Source organism: Pseudophryne corroboree, unplaced genomic scaffold (assembly GCF_028390025.1).
Source record: "Pseudophryne corroboree isolate aPseCor3 unplaced genomic scaffold, aPseCor3.hap2 scaffold_842, whole genome shotgun sequence".
Classification (NCBI taxonomy): Eukaryota; Metazoa; Chordata; class Amphibia; order Anura; family Myobatrachidae; genus Pseudophryne; species Pseudophryne corroboree.
The window spans coordinates 683-15,568 of NW_026970421.1; the positions used below are offsets into that span (position 1 = coordinate 683).

The following is a 14,886-nucleotide window of genomic DNA, read 5'->3' on the forward strand; positions in this document are numbered from 1 at the left end:
TTAAACTTTTACTCTAAGCAGCTCAGGAGAGCCACCTAGCATGCACCCTTCTCGTTCGGGCACAAAAATCTAACTGAGGCTTGGAGGAGGGTCATAGGGGGAGGAGCCAGTGCACACCAGCTAGTCATAAAGCTTTTACTTTTGTGCCCAGTCTCCTGCGGAGCCGCTATTCCCCATGGTCCTTACGGAGTCCCAGCATCCACTAGGATGTCAGAGAAACCACTGGTAGTTTTTTCTCCCCAAACATTATACCCTTTTTTGTGGTACCTGGGGTAACATCAGCAATGTGCAAGACATTTTTCATTGCCGCAATCATATAACGGGTGGCTCTATTGGAATGTACAGTAGTCTCCTCGTCGTCGACACTGGAGTCGGTATCCGTGTCTGCATCTGTGTCTGCCATCTGATGTAGCGGGCATTTTAGAGCCCCTGATGGCTTTTGAGACGCCTGGGCAGGCACGAGCTGAGAAGCCGGCTGTCCCACATCTGTTATGTCGTCAAACCTTTTATGTAAAGAGTCGACACTATCACGTAATTCCTTCCACATTACCATCCATTCAGGTGTCGGCCCCGCAGGGGGTGACATCACATTTATCGGCACCTGCTCCGCCTCCACATAAGCCTCCTCATCAAACATGTCGACACAGCCGTACCGACACACTGCACACACACAGGGAATGCTCTGACTGAGGACAGGACCCCACAAAAGCCCTTTGGGGAGACAGAGAGAGAGTATGCCAGCACACACCAAAAGCGCTATATAACACAGGGATTAACACTATAACTGAGTGATTTTTCCCAATAGCTGCTTATATATATATATATATAAGCTGTGAGGGAAAATGGCGCCAGTGTGCTGAGGGAGATAGCCCCGCCCCTTTTTTGGCGGACTTCTCCCGCTTTTTTATATGTATATCTGGCAGGGGTATTTTAGACATATATAGTCTCTATGACTATATTATGTGCTATTTGCCAGCAAGGCACTCTATATTGCTGCCCAGGGCGCCCCCCCCCCCCCCCCCCAGTGCCCTGCACCCATCAGTGACCGGAGTGTGAGGTGTGCATGGGGAGCAATGGTGCACAGCTGCAGTGCTGTGCGCTACCTTGATGAAGACCGAAGTCTTCTGCCGCCGATTTCCAGGAACGTCTTTTTGCTTCTGGCTCTGTAAGGGGGACGGCGGCGCGGCTCCGGAACCGGACGACCGAGGCTGGGCCTGTGTTCGATCCCTCTGGAGCTAATGGTGTCCAGTAGCCTAGAAGCCCAAGCTAGCTGCAAGCAGGTAGGTTCGCTTCTCTCCCCTTAGTCCCTCGTAGCAGTGTGTCTGTTGCCAGCAGATCTCACTGAAAATAAAAAAAACCTAAAATATACTTTCTTTTCTAGGAGCTCAGGAGAGCCCCTAGTGTGCATCCAGCTCAGCCGGGCACAAAATTCTAACTAAGGTCTGGAGGAGGGTCATAGAGGGAGGAGCCAGTGCACACCAGGTAGCCGCTATTCCCCATGGTCCTTACGGAGTCCCAGCATCCACTTAGGACGTTAGAGAAATGTGATTATCAGAGGATGTGTGTATATAGGGGCCCCCATACCTGCTCTCCCCTGTACAATACATGACAGTCTCCTCTTACCCAGTGATGTGAGGGGTCGGTGATTCTCCATCATCACGTCCTTGTACAGACCCCTGTGTTCCTCTATATACTCCCCTTCCTGCATGGAGACATAAACAGTGACTTCCTGACACCTTATAGGAACCGGACACACACAGTGATACATTCATCACCCAGACACATCCCCTGGTGTTACTGTACAATGTCCCATTTCCAGCAGCCACCTCTCCAGTCATCACCCAGACACGTCCCCTGGTGTTACTGTATAATGTTCCATTCCCAGCAGTCACCTCTCCAGTCATCACCCAGAAACGTCCCCTGGTGTTACTGTATAATGTCCCATTCCCAGCAGTCACCTCTCCAGTCATCACCCAGAAACGTCCCCTGGTGTTACTGTATAATGCCCCATTCCCGGCAGTCACAACTCCAGTCATCACCCAGACACATCCCCTGGTGTTACTGTATAATGCCCCATTCCCGGCAGTCACAACTCCAGTCATCACCCAGACACATCCCCTGGTGTTACTGTATAATGTCCCATTCCCAGCAGTCACCTCTCCAGTCATCACCCAGACACATCCCCCGGTGTTACTGTATAATGCCCCATTCCCAGCAGTCACCTTTCCAGTCATCACCCGGACACGTCCCCTCGTGTTACTATATAATGTTACATTCCCAGCAGTCACTTCCACAGTTATCACCCAGACACATCCCCTGGTGTTACTGTATAATGCACCATTCCCAGCAGTCACCTCTCCAGTCATCACCCAGACACGTCCCCTGGTGTTACTGTATAATGTTCCATTCCCAGCAGTCACCTCTCCAGTCATCACCCAGAAACGTCCCCTGGTGTTACTGTATAATGTCCCATTCCCAGCAGTCACCTCTCCAGTCAGCAGCTGAATGATCTTGTTGGTGAGTTCCAGGATCTTCTGGTCACTGTGCCTCTCATGTATCAGTGAGTGAGGTGGAGGCACCGTGATGGGGCTCTTAGTTCTGCTCAGTCCACGTATCACACGGCTATGGCTGCTGGGTGTCTCACACTCACCAGATGTCTTCTTTACTACTGTGCAACCCTGCAAAATGGGGGAGACATCAATATCACTGTAAATACTGACAGATCCCCTCACCTCCCCAGTCATGTTCCTGTATTATTACTATAGATATAAGTGACGTCACTGTGACACTCCCAGATCCCCTCACCTCCCCAGTCATGTCCCTGTATTATTACTCTAGATATAAGTGATGTCACTGTGACGCTCCCAGATCCCCTCAACTCCCCAGTCATGTCCCTGTATTATTACTGTACATAGGGCTAACAGACCAGGGTGACATAGAGCAGAAGACTGAGTGCGGATAAGAGGGTTAGGAGGACAATTGGCTGGGGTTTGTGAAGAAGTGGGCCTTGAGAGCCCATTTGAAGTTTTGTAGAGAGGTGGAGAGTGAGATGGGGAGAGCACGTGCAAAAATAGGTAGGACTGGGAGGAGGTAATCAGTTGACAGGATAAGGCCCCCAATTCTGAGACACACCTAGCAGAAGCCAGGGCCAGTAAAATCACCGTCTTCCACGTGAGGTACTTGTCTTCTACCATCACCAGAGGTTCAAACCAGGAGGACTGTAGAAAACGTAACATAACATCTAGATCCCAAGGTGCCATAGGGGGCACAAAGGGAGGTTGTATATGAAGCACCCCTTGCAAGAAGGTCTGAATTTCTGGCAAGAGAGCCAACTTCTTCTTGAAGAAGATGGAAAGAACTGAAATCTGGACCTTAATGGATCCCAGACATAAGCCCTTATCCACTCCAACCTGCAGGAAACACAGGAACCTTCCTAAGTGGAATTCCGAAGAGGGATATGTGCGTTCTTCGCACCAAGAGACATATCTCTGCAAGATATGATGATAGTGTTTTGACATCACAGGTTTACTGGCTTGTACCATAGTGGCAATTACATTTTTGGAAAGCCCTTTGTGAGCTAGGATGTTCCGCTCAACTTCCATGCCATCAAACTAAGCTGCCGTAAGTCCGGGTAGACGAACGGTCCTTGTTGAAGGAGATCCCTTCTTAGTGGTAGAGGCCAAAGGTCCTGTACAGACATGTCCAGAAGAGCCGTGTTCCATGCTCTTCAGGGCCAATCCAGGGCAATCAAGATTGCTTCCACTCTTTGATGTCTGATCCGCTTGAGGAAACAGGTAGACCAGCTGGTAAGGCCAAAGCGAAGTCAGCGCATACACTGCATTCGCCTGAGGGTCCATGGTCCGTGAGCAATAGCAGCAAAGCTTCTTGTTGAGATGAGAGGCCATCAAGTCGATCTGTGGGCAACCCCACCTGTGGATGTTCAGTTGGAACACCTGAAGGTGTAGTCCCCACTCCCTCAGGTGGAGGTCGTGGCGGCTTAGGAGGTCCGCCTCCCAGTTCTCCACTCCCGGAATGAAGATTGCGGACAGCGCTCTTGCATGTTTTTCTGCACAGAGGAGTATTCTTGACACTTCTTGCATGCAGGCCCTGCTTTTTGTCCCTCCTTGTCGATTGATGTACGCCACTGCCAAAGCGTTGTCCGGCTGCACCTGGATTGCCTGTTGCCTTAGTAGAGGAGACGCCTGAAGCAGAGACGTTCTAGATAACCCGAAGTTCCAGAATGTTGATTGGAAGCAGGGTCTCCTGGGCAGAACACCTGCCCTGGAACTGTGCCCCTTGGGTGACAGCTCCCCATCCTCATAGACTTGCATCTGTTGTGAGGAGGATCCAGTCCTGAATCCCAAAGTTCCAGCCTTCCAAGAGGTTGGAAGACTGTGTCCACCACAGGAGTGAAATCCTGGCCTGGGGTAACAGCCGAATCATCCGGTGCACCTGAAGATGGGAACCGGACCATTTATTCAGGATGTCCAATTGGAAGGGTCTTGCATGGAACCTTCCGTGCTGTATCGCCTCGTAGGAGGCCACCATCTTTCCCAACAATTTTATGCAAAGATCAACGGACACTCGAGCAGGTCTGAAGACCATGCATACCATTTCTTGGAGTGCTCTCGCCTTGTCAACTGGGAGGAATACTTTCTATGCTACAGTATCCAGTAGCATGCCCAGAAACAGGAGCCGCGGAGACGGTTCCAGGTGGGACTTCTGTAGATTAAGGATCCACCCGTGGTGAGACAGGCATTGGATAGTGCGATCTATGTGGAGTAATAGAAGCTCCCTTGATCTTGCTTTTATCAGGAGATCATCCAGGTATGGGATCACATTGACCCCCTGGACCCTGAGCTGAAACATCATTTCCACCATCACCTTCGTGAACACCCTTGGAGCTGTAGACAGGCCGAAGGGTAATGCCTGAAATTGGTAATGATCGTTCAGCAGGGCAAACCTCAGAAAGGCCTGATGAGATGGCCAAATTGGGACATGTAGATAAGCATCCTTGATATCCAGGGATACTAGGAACTCCTGTGGTTCCAGGCCTGCGATCACTGCCCTCAGAGATTCAGTCTTGAATCTGAAAACCTTCAGGTAAGGATTCAAGGACTTCAGATTCAGAATGGATCTCACAGACCCATCTGTTTTCGGTACTACAGACTGTAGTAACCCTGTACTTGTTGCAACAGTGGTACTGGGACAATGACCTGGGACTGTACCAACTTCTCTATGGCCAGTAGTAGAGTACCACGCATACTTTCCAAAACTGGTAAGCCTGATTTGAAAAATCGTTGGGGAGGAGAACCGTCGAACTCCAGCTTGTAGCCCTGAGAGATAAGGTCCCTTACCCAAGCATCTTGGCAAGAACCGTCCCAGATGTGGCTGAAGTGACGTAACCGAGCTCCCACCACGAGATCCCCCCGGGGTGGGTGTGCACCGTCATGCTGAAGTGTTTGCGGGAGCAGAACTGGTTTTCTGGTTCTGAGACCCAGCAACTGCTGGTTTTATAGGTATTGCCCTGGAGCCTCTCGCTGCATTGGAGGCTCCTCTGGTTCAGGATTGAAATCTGGAGGACCGAAAGGAGTGAGTAGATGGTCCCGTTTAGGAACGTCTAGCAGGAGGGGCAACCGAAGGGAGAAATGTGGATTTTCCGGCCGTAGCCTTCGAAATCCAGGTGTCCAGGTCACCTCCAAAGAGCCATTCACCTGTGAAGGAAAGAGATTCCACATTACGGTTTGAGTCAGCATCAGCGATCCACTAACGTAACCATATGGCTCTGCGCGCAGACACAGCCATAGCCGTGGTTCTAGCACTAACAGTGCCAATCTCTTTTAAGGAGTCACAGAGGACTCTTGCCGTCTCCTGAATGAGAGTCAGTAAGGCAACAGTGTTGACTAAGGTCATATTACCCGAGAGACCTTCCTTTATTTGACTAGCCCAGGAATGGATTGCATGTGTCATCCTGCAACCTGCAATGACCGGCCTTTGTGCTACGCCTGCAGCAACGTAAATAGGATTTTAATACCTACCGGTAAATCCTTTTCTCTTAGTCCATAGAGAATGCTGGGGATGCTTCAAGAACCATGGGGTATAGACGGGATCCGCAGGAGACATGGACACACTATAAGACTTTGAATGGGTGTGAACTACCTTCTCCCTCTATACCCCTCCTCCAGACTCCAGTTACAGGAACAGTGCCCAGGGAGACGGACATTTCGAGGAAAAGGATTTATTTAACATTTTAAACTAAGGTGAGATACATACCAGCTCACACCACCAACACGCCGTACAACATGGCATTCAACAACAACGCATGCAACGGCATGATCAACAACAGTGACAGACTGACTGCACTCAGCACAACATGTGCGTAACTACAACCAATAACTGCAGATACCCTCTGCACTGGGACGGGTGCCCAGCATCCTCTACGGACTAAGAGAAAAGGATTTACCGGTAGGTATTAAAATCCTATTTTCGCATACGTCCTAGAGGATGCTGGGGATGCTTCAAGAACCATGGGGTTTATACCAAAGCTCTAGAACGGGCGGGAGACTGCGGATGACTCTGCAGCACAGATTGACCAAACAAGAGGTCCTCCCCAGCCAGGGTATCAAACTTGTAGAACTTCGCAAAGGTGTTTGATCCTGACCAAGTAGCAGCTCAGCTGTAATGCCGAGACCCCTCTGGCAGCCGCCCAGGATGAGCCCACCTTCCTGGTAGAATGGGCCTTCACCGACTTCGGTAACGGCAATCCTGCCGTAGAATGAGACTGCTGAATCATATTACAGATCCAATGTGCAATAGTCTGCTTGGAAACAGGAGCCCCAATCTTGTTGGGAGCATACAGGACAAACAGAGCCTCTGTTTTCCTAACTTAAGCCGTTCTGGTGACATAGATTTGCAAAGCTCTGACCAAGGCATCAGTAGCCACTGGAACCACAACAGACTGGTTCACGTGAAACGAAGAAACCACCTTTGGCAAAAATTGCTGACGAGTTCTCAACTCCGCCCTATCAGCATGGAAGATTAAATAGGGACTTTTGTGCGACAAAGCAGCCAATTCAGATACCCGCCTTGCAGATGCCAAGGCCAACAGCATGGCTACTTTCCAAGTAAGGAATTTTAACTCAACCTTACGCAAAGGTTCAAACCAATGAGATTGCAGGAATTGCAACACCATGTTAAGATCCCATGGTGCCACTGGGGGCACAAAGGGAGGTTGTATGTGCAGTACGCCTTTCACAAAGGTCTGAATTTCTGGAAGGGAGGCCAACTCCTTCTGAAAGAAAATAGATAAGGCCAAAATTTGTACTTTAATGGAGCCTAGCTTTATGCCCTCATCCACACCTGCTTGCAAAAACTGGAGCAACCGCCCCAGCTGAAATTCCTCCGTAGGAGCCTTCTTGGATTCACACCAAGACACATATTTTCTTCAAATACGCTGGTAATGCCGTTACTTCTTTTCTAGCCTGAAGAAGTGTGGGAATGACTTCACTGGGAATACACTTTCAGGCTAGGATTTGGCGTTCAACCACCACGCCGTCAAACGCAGCTGTGGTAAGTCTTGATACACGCACGTCTCCTGTTGCAACAGGTCCTCACGAACAGGAAGAGGCCAGGGATCTTCTATGTGCAACTCCTGAAGCTCTGGATACCAGGCCCTTCTTGGCCAAACCGGAACAATGAGTATCGCCTGAACCCTTGTTCTTATAATCTTTATCACCTTTGGAATGAGAGGAAGTGGAGGGAACACATATACTGACGGAAACACCCACTGTGTCACTAGGGCGTCCACCGCTATAGCTTGAGGGTCCCTTGACCTGGAACAATATCTCTGAAGTTTCTTGTTGAGGCGTGACGCCATCATGTCTACTTGAGGAACTCCCCAATGACTTGTCACTTCTGCAAAGACCTTTCGATGAAGACCCCACTCTCCTGGCTGGAGATCGTGTCTGCTGAGGAAGTCTGCTTCCCAGTTGTGCACACCCAGAATGAAGACTGCTGACAGAGCGCTGGCATGTCTTTCCGCCCAGCGAAGAATCTTCGTGGCCTCGGCCATCGCTGCTCCTTGTACCGCCTTGGCAGTTTATGTACGCTACTGCTGTCATGTTGTCTGACTGAATCAAGACAGGCAGACCCCCGAAGGAGATGTTCTGCTTGCAGTATGCCGTTGTAAATGGCTCTTAATTCCAGAATGTTTATGTGTAGACAAAACTTCTTGGCTCGACCACTTTCCCTGAAAGTTTCTTCCCTGTGTGACTGCTCCCCAGCCTCGGAGGCTTGCATCTGTGGTCACTAGGATCCAATCCTGAATCCTGAACCTGCGCCCCTCCAGGAGGTGAGAACTGTGCAGCCACCACAGAAGGGAGATTCTGGTCCTGGGAGATAGAATTATCTTCATATGCATGTCCAGGTGAGACCCGGACCATTGGTCCAACAGGGTTCAGTATGGTATGCCGGCAACCAGCATACCGGCGCCGGGAGCCCGACTGCTGGCTTACCGACAGTGTGGCGAGCGCAAATGAGCGCCACGCTTTTTTATTCTCCGTCCAGGGGGGTCGTGGACCCCACGAGGGAGAATAAGTGTCGGTATACAGGCTGTCGGGATTCCGGCGTCGGTATACTGTGCGCCGGGATCCCGTCAGTCGGCATACTGAAGACCACCCGGTCAAACAGGTTCCACTGAAACACCCTTGCATGGAACCTGCCATATATGGAATGGCCTCGTAGGCCGCCACCATCTTCCCCAGCAACCGAGTGCATTGAAGAACTGACACTTTTGTTAGTTTCAGAAATTGTTTTACCATGTTCTGTAATTCAAGAGCTTTTTACATTGGAAGAAAAACTCTCTGCAATTCTGTGTCCAGAATCATACCCAGAAACGAAAGCAGTGTCGTTGGATCCAACTGTTATTTTGGCAAATTTAGGAGCCACCCGTGTTGTTGCAGAATCGTCAGTGAAAGAGCCACATTCTTCAACAATTGCTCCTTGGACCTCGCCTTTATGAGGAGATCGTCCAAGTACAGGATAATTGTGATTCCCTGCTTGCGCAGGAGAACCATCATTTCCGCCATTACTTTGGTGAAAATCCTTGGAGCCGTGGACAGACCAAACGGCAACGTCAGAAATTGGTAATGACAATCCTGTACTGCAAACCTCAGATAAGCCTGATGCGGAGAATATGTGGGAATGTGTAAGTAGGCATCCTTTAAGTCGACCGATACCATAAAATCCCCCTCTTCCAGTGTGGAGACCACTGCACGTAGAGATTCCATCTTGAATTTGAATTTCTTTAGAAAGAAATTGAGGGATTTTAGGTTCAGAATCGGTCTGACTGAACCATCCGGCTTCGGGACCACGAACAGGCTCGAATAAAAACCTTCCCCCCGCTGTGACGGGGGCACCGTGACAATCAGTTGACTGTGACACTTTAGTATTGCAGCGCTTACTATTTCCCTTTCTAGAAGAGATGCTGGCAAGGCCGACTTGAAAAATGGGTGAGGGGGCACGTCTTGAAACTCCAATTTGTACCCTTGGGTTACTATTTTGACTATACAAGGGTCCAGGGCCGAGTGCACCCAGACCTGACTGAAAAGTTTGAGACGTGCCCCCACCAGTGCGGACTCCCTCAGAGGAGCCCCAGCGTCATGCAGTGGATTTGGCAGAAGCCGGGGAGGACTTCTGCTCTTGGGAACTTGCCACAGCTTGTGACCTTTTTCCCCTTCTCTCGTAGCAAGGAAAGAAGATCCTTGTCCTTTTTTGTATTTATTGGGCCGAAAGGACTGCATTTGATAGTGGGGGGTTCACTACGATATGCCGGCGGTCGGGCTCCCGGCGACCAGCATACCGGCGCCGGGAGCATGACCGCCGGCTTACCGACAGTGTGGCGAGCGCAAATGAGCCCCTTGCGGGCTCCCTGCTCTCGCCATGCTACGGGCACGGTGGTGCGCTACGCGCGCCACGCTATTTTATTCTACCTCCAGGGGGTCGTGGACCCCCAAGAGGGAGAATAAGTGTCAGTATGCCGGCTGTCGGGCTAACGGCGCCGGTATGCTGGTCGCCGGGAGCCCGACCGCCGGCATACTGAAGACCACTCGATAGTGGGGCGTTTTCTTTTGCTGTGCAGGAACATAAGGCAGGAACGATGACTTACCCGCGGTAGCCGTAGATACCAGGTCAGTGAGGCCGTCGCCAAACAAGACCCTACCGTTAAATGGTAGAGACTCTATCGCCTTCTTAGAGTCAGCATCAGCATTCTATAGATGAATCCACAACGCTCTCCTGGCTGAGACTGCCATGGCATTGGCCCTTGATCCCAAAAGGCCAATATCCCTCACAGCTTCCTTTAAATACGCTGCAGCATCCCTGATGTGACCCAAAGTCAAAAGCACGCTATCCCTGTCTAGGGAATCTACCTCAGATGACAAGTTATCTGCCCACCTTTCAATAGCGCTACTCACCCATGCCACAGCAACGGCAGGCCTGAGCAGTGACCCTGTAGTGACATAAATGGATTTCAGGGTATTTTCCTGCTTACGATCCGCAGGATCCTTTAGGGCTGCCATGTCAGGGGACGGAAGCGCCACCTTTTTGGATACACGTGATAAAGCTTTGTCTACCGTGGGCATTGACTCCCACCTTTCCCTGTCCCCAGAGGGGAACGGATATGTCACTGGAATTCTTTTGGGAACCTGAATCTTTTTGTCAGGATTTTCCCAAGCCTTTTCAAAAAGTGCGTTCAGTTCATGAGAGGGAGGAAACGTTACCTCAGGCTTCTTTCCTTTAAACATACAGACCCTAGTATCAGGAACAGCAGGGTCCTCAGTGATATGTAACACGTCTTTTATCACCACGATCATGTACTGAATACTTTTAGCCAGCTTTGGATGTAATCTGGCATCACTATAGTCGACACTGGAATCAGAGTCTGTGTCGGTATCTGTCTCTGCTATCTGGGTAACTGCACGTTTCTGTGACCCCGTAGGGGTCTGGGCCTGTGACAAAGCATCTTCCATGGATTTCCTCCATGTCTGCTTCTTAGACTCAGATTTATCAAATCTCTTAGTCAACTTAGTCACGTTTGCGTTTAAAACACTCTCCATATATTCATCCAATCATCCGTCGGCGGTACAGACACGGTCACTCTCACAGTATTTTCTGTCCCCACTCCAGCCTCCTCCTGGGAAAAGCATTCAGCCTCAGACATGTCGACACACACGTACCGACACCCACAACTACACTGGGGCTAGACCCACAATAAAGCCTGTAAGAGAGACACAGAGAGCGTTCTGCCAGCTCACACCCAGCGCCTATCCCGGTACTGAGGCCAGTGAAATGACTGCCCAGACCTGTTAGCGCTTTATATATATACAAATCAGCACCAACTTATTTGTGCCCCCCCCCAACCCCCCCATTTTGCACCCTGTTACTTGTACAGCAGTGTGGAGGACAGGGCCAGCGTCTCTGCAGCTTCTGAGGAGAGAAAATGGCGCTGGTCAGAGCTGTGTGGGCTAAGCCCCGCCCACTACATGGCACGCTTCAGTCCCGCTTAAAATTAAGAATTTACTCACCGGTAATTCTATTTCTCGTAGTCCGTAGTGGATGATGGGGACTCCGTAAGGACCATGGGGAATAGACGGCTCCGCAGGAGACTGGGCACATCTAAAGAAAGATTTAGGACTACCTGGTGTGCTCTGGCTCCTCCCCCTATGACCCTCCTCCAAGCCTCAGTTAGGAACTGTGCCTGGAAGAGCTGACACAATAAGGAAGGATTTTGAATCCCGGGTAAGATTCATACCAGCCACACCAATCACACCATATAACTCGTGATAGGAACCCCGGTTAACAGTATGATAACAACGGAGCCTCTGAACAGATGGCTCGCAATAACAAATTTGTGTAACAATAACTATTTACAAGTATTGTAGACAATCCGCACTTGGGATGGGCGCCCAGCATCCACTACGGACTACGAGAAATAGAATTACCGGTGAGTAAATTCTTATTTTCTCTGACGTCCTAGTGGATGCTGGGGACTCCGTAAGGACCATGGGGATTATACCAAAGCTCCCAAACGGGCGGGAGAGTGCGGATGACTCTGCAGCACCGAATGAGAGAACTCCAGGTCCTCCTCAGCCAGGGTATCAAATTTATAAAATTTTGCAAACGTGTTTGCCCCTGACCAAGTAGCAGCTTGGCAAAGTTGTAAAGCCGAGACCCCTCGGGCAGCCGCCCAAGATGAGCCCACCTTCCTTGTGGAATGGGCTTTTACAGATTTAGGCTGCGGTAGTCCCACCGCAGAATGCGCCAGCTGAATAGTGCTACAAATCCAGCGCGCAATAGTTTGCTTAGAAGCAGGTGCACCCAGTTTGTTGGGTGCATATAGAATAAACAGCGAGTCAGTTTTCCTGACTCCAGCCGTCCTGGAAACATTAATTTTCAGGGCCCTGACTACGTCCAGAAACTTGGAATCCTCCAAGTCCCTAGTAGCCGCAGGCACCACAATAGGTTGGTTCAAGTGAAAAGCTGATACCACCTTCGGGAGAAACTGAGGACGAGTCCTCAACTCTGCCCTATCCATATGAAAAATCAGATAAGGGCTTTTACAGGACAAAGCCGCCAATTCTGACACCCGCCTGGCCGAAGCCAGAGCCAATAACATAACCACTTTCCACGTGAGATATTTCAATTCCACAGTCTTAAGTGGCTCAAATCAATGTGATTTCAGGAACTCCAAAACCACATTGAGATCCCAAGGTGCCACTGGGGGCACAAAAGAAGGCTGGATATGCAGAACTGCTTTGACAAATGTCTGAACTTCAGGCAGTGAAGCCAGTTCTTTCTGGAAGAAAATCGACAGGGCCGAAATCTGGACCTTAATGGACCCTAATTTGAGGGCCAACGTCACTCCTGCTTGCAAGAAATGTAGGAATCGACCCAGTTGAAATTCCTCCACTGGGGCCTTCTTGGCCTCACACCACGCAGCATATTTTCGCCAAATGCGGTGATAATGTTTTGCGGTGACATCCTTCCTGGCTTTGATCAGGGTAGGGATGACTTCCTCCGGAATGCCCTTTTCCTTTAGGATCCGGCGTTCAACCGCCATGCCGTCAAACGCAGCTTGGGATGGGCGCCCAGCATCCACTACGGACTACGAGAAATAGAATTATCGGTAAGTAAATTCTTATTTTCTCTGACGTCCTAAGTGGATGCTGGGGACTCCGTAAGGACCATGGGGATTATACCAATTATACGGGAGAGTGCGGATGACTCTGCAGCACCAAATGAGAGAACTCCAGGTCCTCCTCAGCCAGGGTATCAAATTTGTAGAATTTTGCAAACGTGTTTGCCCCTGACCAAGTAGCAGCTCGGCAAGGTTGTAAAGCCGAGACCCCTCGGGCAGCCGCCCAAGATGAGCCCACCTTCCTTGTGGAATGGGCATTTACAGATTTTTGGCTGTGGCAGGCCTGCCACAGAATGTGCAAGCTGAACTGTACTACAAATCCAACGAGCAATAGTCTGCTTAGAAGCAGGAGCACCCAGCTTGTTCGGTGCATACAGGATAAACAGCGAGTCAGTTTTCCTGACTCCAGCCGTCCTGGAAACATATATTTTCAGGGCCCTGACAACGTCTAGCAACTTGGAGTCCTCCAAGTCCCTAGTAGCCGCAGGCACCACAATAGGTTGGTTCAGGTGAAACGCTGACACCACCTTAGGGAGAAACTGGGGACGAGTCCGCAGTTCTGCCCTTTCCGAATGGAAAATCAGATATGGGCTTTTGCGAGACAAAGCCGCCAATTCTGACACTCGCCTGGCCGAGGCCAGGGCCAACAGCATGGTCACTTTCCATGTGAGATATTTTAAATCCACAGATTTGAGCGGTTCAAACCAATGTGATTTGAGGAATCCCAGAACTATTTTGAGATCCCACGGTGCCACTGGAGGCACAAAAGGGGGTTGTATATGCAGTACTCCCTTGACGAATGTCTGGACTTCAGGAACTGAAGCCAATTCTTTCTGGAAGAAAATCGACAGGGCCGAAATTTGAACCTTAATGGACCCCAATTTGAGGCCCATAGACACTCCTGTTTGCAGGAAATGCAGGAATCGACAGAGTTGAAATTCCTCCGTGGGGGCCTTCCTGGCCTCACACCACGCAACATATTTGTGCGGTCACCTCCTTCCTGGCTTTGACCAGGGTAGGTATGACCTCTTCCGGAATGCCTTTTTCCCTTAGGATCCGGCGTTCAACCGCCATGCCGTCAAACGCAGCCGCGGTAAGTCTCGGAACAGACAGGGTCCTTGCTGAAGCAAGTCCCTTCTTAGCGGCAGAGGCCATGGGTCCTCTGTGAGCATCTCCTGAAGTTCCGGGTACCAAGTCCTCCTTGGCCAATCCGGAGCCACGAGTATAGTTCTTACTCCTCACAGTCTTATAATTCTCAGTACCTTGGGTATGAGAGGAAGAGGAGGGAACACATACACTGACTGGTACACCCACGGTGTTACCAGAGCGTCCACAGCTATTGCCTGAGGGTCCCTTGACCTGGCGCAATACCTGTCCAGTTTTTTGTTGAGGCGGGACGCCATCATGTCCACCCTTGGTTTTTCCCAATGGTTCACAATCATGTGGAAGACTTCCGTGTGAAGTCCCCACTCTCCCGGGTGGAGGTCGTGCTGAGGAAATCTGCTTCCCAGTTGTCCACTCCCGGAATGAATACTGCTGACAGTGCTATCACATGATTTTCCGCCCAGCGAAGAATCCTTGCAGCTTCTGCCATTGCCCTCCTGCTTCTTGTGCCACCCTGTCTGTTTACGTGGGTGACTGCCGTGATGTTGTCTGACTGGATCAACACCGGCTGACCTTGAAGCAGAGGT

General features: G+C 50.3%; 1 long non-coding RNA gene across 1 annotated transcript in view; it reads right to left on the reverse strand.

The window, feature by feature from the left end:
- Positions 1-1,620: 1,620 nt before the first annotated feature.
- Positions 1,621-14,886, reverse strand: part of LOC135042929 (uncharacterized) — a 39,286-nt gene continuing 26,020 nt past the window's right edge. Inside the window, exons 2-3 of the long non-coding RNA XR_010235983.1 lie at positions 2,487-2,678; positions 1,621-1,702 (exon numbers count right to left, since the gene is read on the reverse strand). This is a non-coding gene — a long non-coding RNA (uncharacterized LOC135042929). The remainder of the gene's footprint in view (positions 1,703-2,486; positions 2,679-14,886) is intronic.